A 6,000-nucleotide genomic window follows, 5' to 3' on the forward strand; every position below is an offset into this window, starting at 1 on the left:
TTATTAAATATTTTAATTTTTTTAACATTTTTTAAAGCATTTATTTGGTGATTCAATTCACCCTTGATTTCAGTGTGAATTAGATATTTGTCATTGTTTGATTTTTTGTTTATGACTAGGAACATTTTATGTTTCTTTATCATATATACGTTGGAAACCAAAGCCAAATGATTATTGATTCTGAAATTATAATTAAACTTAATGACAAAAACTTAAATTTTTATTACATTTTTGTATTTGAATAGAAATTGATCCAATTCACCTCAGTTTACCCTATATGCAGATATTGCATATGATAAAAGTACAGAAGTGAAACAAGTGAGAACAAAAATTTTATTGTAGCATAAAGCAATTTTTATTGAGAATAATAGAGATGATGTTTATCTGTAAAAGAAGAGAAATTTTGTTAGCTGACAGCATGCTAAATCATTACCACCTCTAGAGTTATGAGTGTTAAATCAAATTAGGTCTAAAGCAAACAAAAATCACCTTTTTATTCCTAGCAACATTTTCATTTTTTAAAATGTTTATATTTTTTGTATACTTTTTTTATATTTTTATTATTATTAAAAAAATTTTTGCTTGGATTGCAAAGGTGATTTTTGTTTGCATCAACACTTCTCCTAATTGCATACCACTATTTTGCAAATTAGATCTAAACTAAAGATGAAAGCAGGATTAGAACTTATGATAAAAAAATGCAAGTTTCACAAATAAAATTAATTATAGTATATCGGTATGCATTTTCTATCAATTTTAATTATAAAAATAATCATTCCAATTTCAAAAATTTTGACATAATCAATTAAAATTATACTTTAAATATTAAAATGGTTTATGGTTTTGAAATTACTTATCATATAATAATAATTTTTATTTTTATAACACAAAGACAAATTTCTGAATACACAACATTCTTAATATGCTAGACACAGCTATCTGCTTTCTTGGAGGTAAGATGAAAATGTTATCAGATTCTAACATTGCATATTGTAAAGCTTACAATGTATGATGTTCAAATCCAGTTATGCTTTCTATTACTACTGCACTGGTATCTCTGAAAAGGAGCTGGAAGACCAAAAGTACTACAGTTTAACTTAAATTTCATCATCTTGATCTGCAAAAAAGCAGGTAGCTATATATTGCAAAATTTGCAGAAATATGTGTGAATTCCTAGATAAATCTATAATTTATTTACATTGTATCTTTTTAATTATGTTAAGTTACAGTTCATGTAAAGCTATATTCTGTTAATTTGATAACAGATTAGAACTTTACAAAAATTTTGTTAGTTCAAACCTTACATGTTATTATTTCAAATTTTTAAATTCAAATATATAATATTGCATAATACAATAAATTTAGCAATCATGTTGTTTTAATATATTAGCTGTAATTAAAATATTAATGATGACAATGTCCAAAAAATATTCTTAATAATAATATATATTTCTAAGTTCTAAAACTATTTACACATATTAAATTCTCTAAATTATTTACATATCAACAAAAATGAAAATATTAAAAGTTCACTTAAAATTATATTCTTTTTGTAAAATGTAAATGAAATTTGGATAATCTTTTATGTTATTTACCTGTTTGAGTCAATTATTTAATTATTTTTGTATCAGACATGTGCAAGTCTCTGCATACTTAAATTTGATTTGAAATGTTCTGTTCCAAATTTTTAATTTTCTTGTTCTATTCTGTATTCTTTCAGGAAAACCTGAAGATGTCCATTGTGTATGGAAGAAAATATTCATTTATAGTAAATTTTTGTTCTTTTTGCTGGTTATTGGTGTTTGTGATGTAATTTATTAGTTAACTATTTATACTCTATGTGAAAAATTATTAATCAATATAAATACAACAAGAGGGCATGTTTTTTAGTAAGTAGTAAAGATGAAAATCAGTAATATCTGTTTTTAATTCAACAGGAATAATCTATTCCTATTACATAAATATAAGTTAACTAGTAGTAGAATTGTAATAGAAATGAATAAATTAGTATGGAATTTAAATCCATCAGGAATGTGCCAATTTACATAGATAAAAATATGATAGATAATATACTTAGAGAAATTAAAATACAGTACAGCATCGATTATCCGACTCAATTGGGACTGGGGTTGGTCGGATAACTGAAAAGTCGGATAACCGAAAAGTATGGAAAAATACATTATTAGTATACTGTATTAGGCCTGGTTTAAATACTAGCCTCCCTTTCATGGTCGAGCCACTGCTGCCAGCTAAAACATGCAAAAATTTAACAAAAATAATATTAAAGTAGCCAAGACATAACCAAATATTGTAGCGCCACATCACTAGCGGACATTTGAATTTGCCGACTAGAACGCGGTCGGTTAATCGGGGGTCGGATAATCGATGCTCTACTGTATAAATAATTTGATTATTTTATATATTGCTCTCTATTGTTATTTTTATTCTTTACAAAAGAAATGAAAATTATTAATACGAAATTTGGATTTTTTTTATCTGAATTTTAAATACTCTTTTAAAAAGTTAATCAGGCATATGGTAAGATTTAATTTTTACCATGCAATTTTTACAAAAATACAAGATGCCAGCATACAATACTGAAGAAATGTTATTAAAAAAATTTTATATAATTGATCAGAAGTCAACAGGAAATATTATGGAAACATTTTTCCCCTAATTTTCAGTCAGACACTATTTAAAAAAAAAAAAATCAACCATCTGTCACTGCATGACCTTTTTAGTGATTTGGAATCAAATATTTAATGAAATGCCAAATAAATAATGGAAATATCTTTATAAGTTTTTTTTAAATTTTACAATATAACAAAACCTTGTGACTAATGTAGATATTTTGAATATTAGCAGATAAATAAAAAATGTCATATTCTTATACAACATTATATACCAAAAAAATGTTTAAAAAAAATTAAATTTTGTTTAATTGTTTAATATTAACCATCTATATCGTGCATATAGAGTTTAGCTTTAATAAATATCTAAAAAATCTAATCATCATGTATTTTTCATAAGAATAAATCACATCTGATACCATATAAGCTTACTTTACATTCTTGATTAATCCTTTCACATGTGTTATACTATCAAAGATGCAATTATCTAAGGGGAAAACAGACACAGAACACTACAAAAAGATTTAGTAAATCACCATTACTTTGAACATTATATTAAATAGGAAAAAAAAATTACATAATTAAAATTATTAATGTTTTAAAAAAGAATTAATAGTCAATCAATCATAATTAAAACTAAAATTTAAACATTATATATTTAATATTCAAAATCTGAAATTATTATATAAAATTCTATAAGAAATGATTATATATTTATTATAAAAATACATATTAATGTAAATTATTTTATTTTTAAATGTATGTAACATATAATAAGAGTAATAAATATTTTGTTTAATTACCATCACAACTTTCTGAAAGCAGACAGAACATATCAATAACAACATGGGTTAATAAAGATCATCATTCAACTAAAGATTTATTAAAATTAAAAATCTGCAAAACATTCCACAAACCTTCAAATATGTAATCACCTCACAATGAAAAATAAATTTATAAACAAAATTAAAATTTTCTGCAATAAGTGCCATTGCCATTGCAAGTGCCATTGCCAATCAAACATTTTAAAATATTTGACTAATGCTCGAAGTACGAGAACAAATTTCAAATATATAAAACTCTAAAAAAAACGAAAAAAAAACAAAAATAAATTATTATTATTATTATTAAAATAAATTAGAAAATTTGCAAACTTTTAATTTTAAAGATTAGAATTCATTTTAATAACAAACAGACCTATTAATTGCTAAAGAAATATCAAACTGAAACTCTACTAAAATAATTTATTATTATTATAAAATATTAAATTTGAAATCTTAGAATTACATTTGAAAATATGTATACACCATATACAGGTAACCCCCGTATAACACGGGATTTATGTCCCAAAAAATTGCCGTGTTGTACGAAACAAAGAACTAGTACGAAAAGGGGGGTAGGTTCCAAAAATTAAAAAACATGCTATTATATTTTCATAATTAAGATAAATATCTTTATTAAAATTTTCTTAAGAAGTAATACATATTAATATAAATTAAACAACACCAAAAGCAGAAGCGTCAAGATCTGGCAAAACTGAAACAAGTTTCGAGAAGGACCACATGTATCAACAGAAGGCAGGAAAAGAAAATTTACATACTGTACTTAAGTAATAATAGTTCACGAAAATTATGCAGGAAAATCCGATAGTACACGCTCAAATGAAAAATGTCAAATGAGGTATCTTTGGCATTTAAAAGCTTTATCACCTTTATTGAACTGTTGTACTGGGATTTCCCTAATTTCAAATTAGAAGTTCGCTTTTAATAGTTTTTATTACATTTCACGTTGTACAAGGGTTTTACCCAATTCTCGAACCCTGTTAGAGTGAATCCGTGCTATAGAAATGCCGTGTTGTACGGGGGTTACCTGTATATATAACTATACATATATTATGAAATGCATGTCATCATAAAATCCTTTTTGAAGATAGTGAAAGTGTTTTATTATTACAAATATGTATTTTACTGTAAAATGCACAAAAACAAATATAAAAACCATTTCTTCTCATTTTGTATAATCAAAACAAATAATTTTATCATAAAAATTATGTATTTATGTATAATTTTTATATTTCAAAAATAAATTTTTAAAAAATAAATAAATAAATAATAATCAGTAAAATTCAATTATCATAAAAACTTTATTTTTTGAAATTTAATAAAAAGGAAAAACAATTCATAACTTAATAAAATTATATATATATTAATATATATATATAAATAAACCTTACATAATGAAATCTTTGAATTTAATTGCATGTATTTAGAACAAATTTACTATTAATCAAGTTTTAAAAAGTTTTCATTTGAGAAAAACAAACAAAATGCAAAAGAATTGGTCTGGGTCAATGCTAAATGTTTGTATTCCAAAGACGAATCGCTAACGTTTAATGCGAACGATCTTTACGTCGAGAAACTTCTCATTTAGTCGACGTTGGCCATTAATTTATTAAAATTATCTCTAATGTTTATATTCGAGGTATAAACTCGATTCCTAATGTTAGGCTTAACCAGATGCTAGTTAAGACTAACGTACAAGGCTTAATGGAAACCGATTTTACAAACTCCCCATCTAAATATTGTGATAATGAAATCGAACCAGGTGATTCTTTTATAATTCTACTTGGTGTTTTGAATATATTTATATGTTTGAATGTATCGTTTGGCTAATTTTGACGTTTGTCTTGACTCAAACTGAAAGGATGTCAAGAACTCTGCTCCAGTAGGAACGCCCGACGCCGTTGCATGATTGATAAATGCATTGCTTGTGTTTGTACTATTCGACCCTATATATTTGTTGTTATTTCAGTGACTGATAATAAACTTACTTTTCACGTCACTTATATGCAAACAAATGTTGTCAGCTGTCTTTTGGCTTACATTCTTAAAAACGAATCGTTGTCCGCCATTAAAGCTAGAGACAGGAAGATAGTCTCGAACCAAGATACTTCTGAGACGGCACCACATGACGTCACGGTCGTTAATCTGGGTTTGAGATCATGTGGAAATTGGTATGGCGGTTTAAATGATGATGATAACTGTTGTAGTTTACCGCTCGTTTATGCTCCCTAATTAACACTGTGTGATTTTTCTCGATAGTTTACTTACTTCTTACGTAAACACCACGATGGTAGCCAGGTCGACGGAGTTAAATATCAACTGTGTTTTTTATTATTTGCACGGAGTCGGGTTTTTTTTTTTGTTATTTAGCGAAGTAATTAATGGAATGTAAATATATTTTCGTATTTAAAAAAGTATGGATAAGGGAACATGAAGAATTTACTAGATACGAAATGTTAACTAAATAAGATGCGATGCAATTCGTCTAAGCCTGTTCTTAACACGTGTTTCCCAGAACACATTCCGCG

At 25.9% G+C, this 6,000-nt stretch overlaps 1 protein-coding gene across 1 annotated transcript in view; it reads right to left on the minus strand.

Moving 5' to 3' along the window:
- Window positions 1-5,606, minus strand: part of Nipped-B (Nipped-B cohesin loading factor) — a 90,686-nt gene extending 85,080 nt beyond the window's left edge. The window contains 1 exon segment of the mRNA XM_067281760.1: window positions 5,461-5,606. The gene's annotated coding sequence lies outside the window, so the exon portion shown is untranslated.
- Window positions 5,607-6,000: the final 394 nt, after the last annotated feature.

Source organism: Centruroides vittatus, unplaced genomic scaffold (genome assembly GCF_030686945.1).
Source record: "Centruroides vittatus isolate TY-2023 unplaced genomic scaffold, ASM3068694v2 contig_926, whole genome shotgun sequence".
Lineage (NCBI taxonomy): Eukaryota > Metazoa > Arthropoda > Arachnida > Scorpiones > Buthidae > Centruroides > Centruroides vittatus.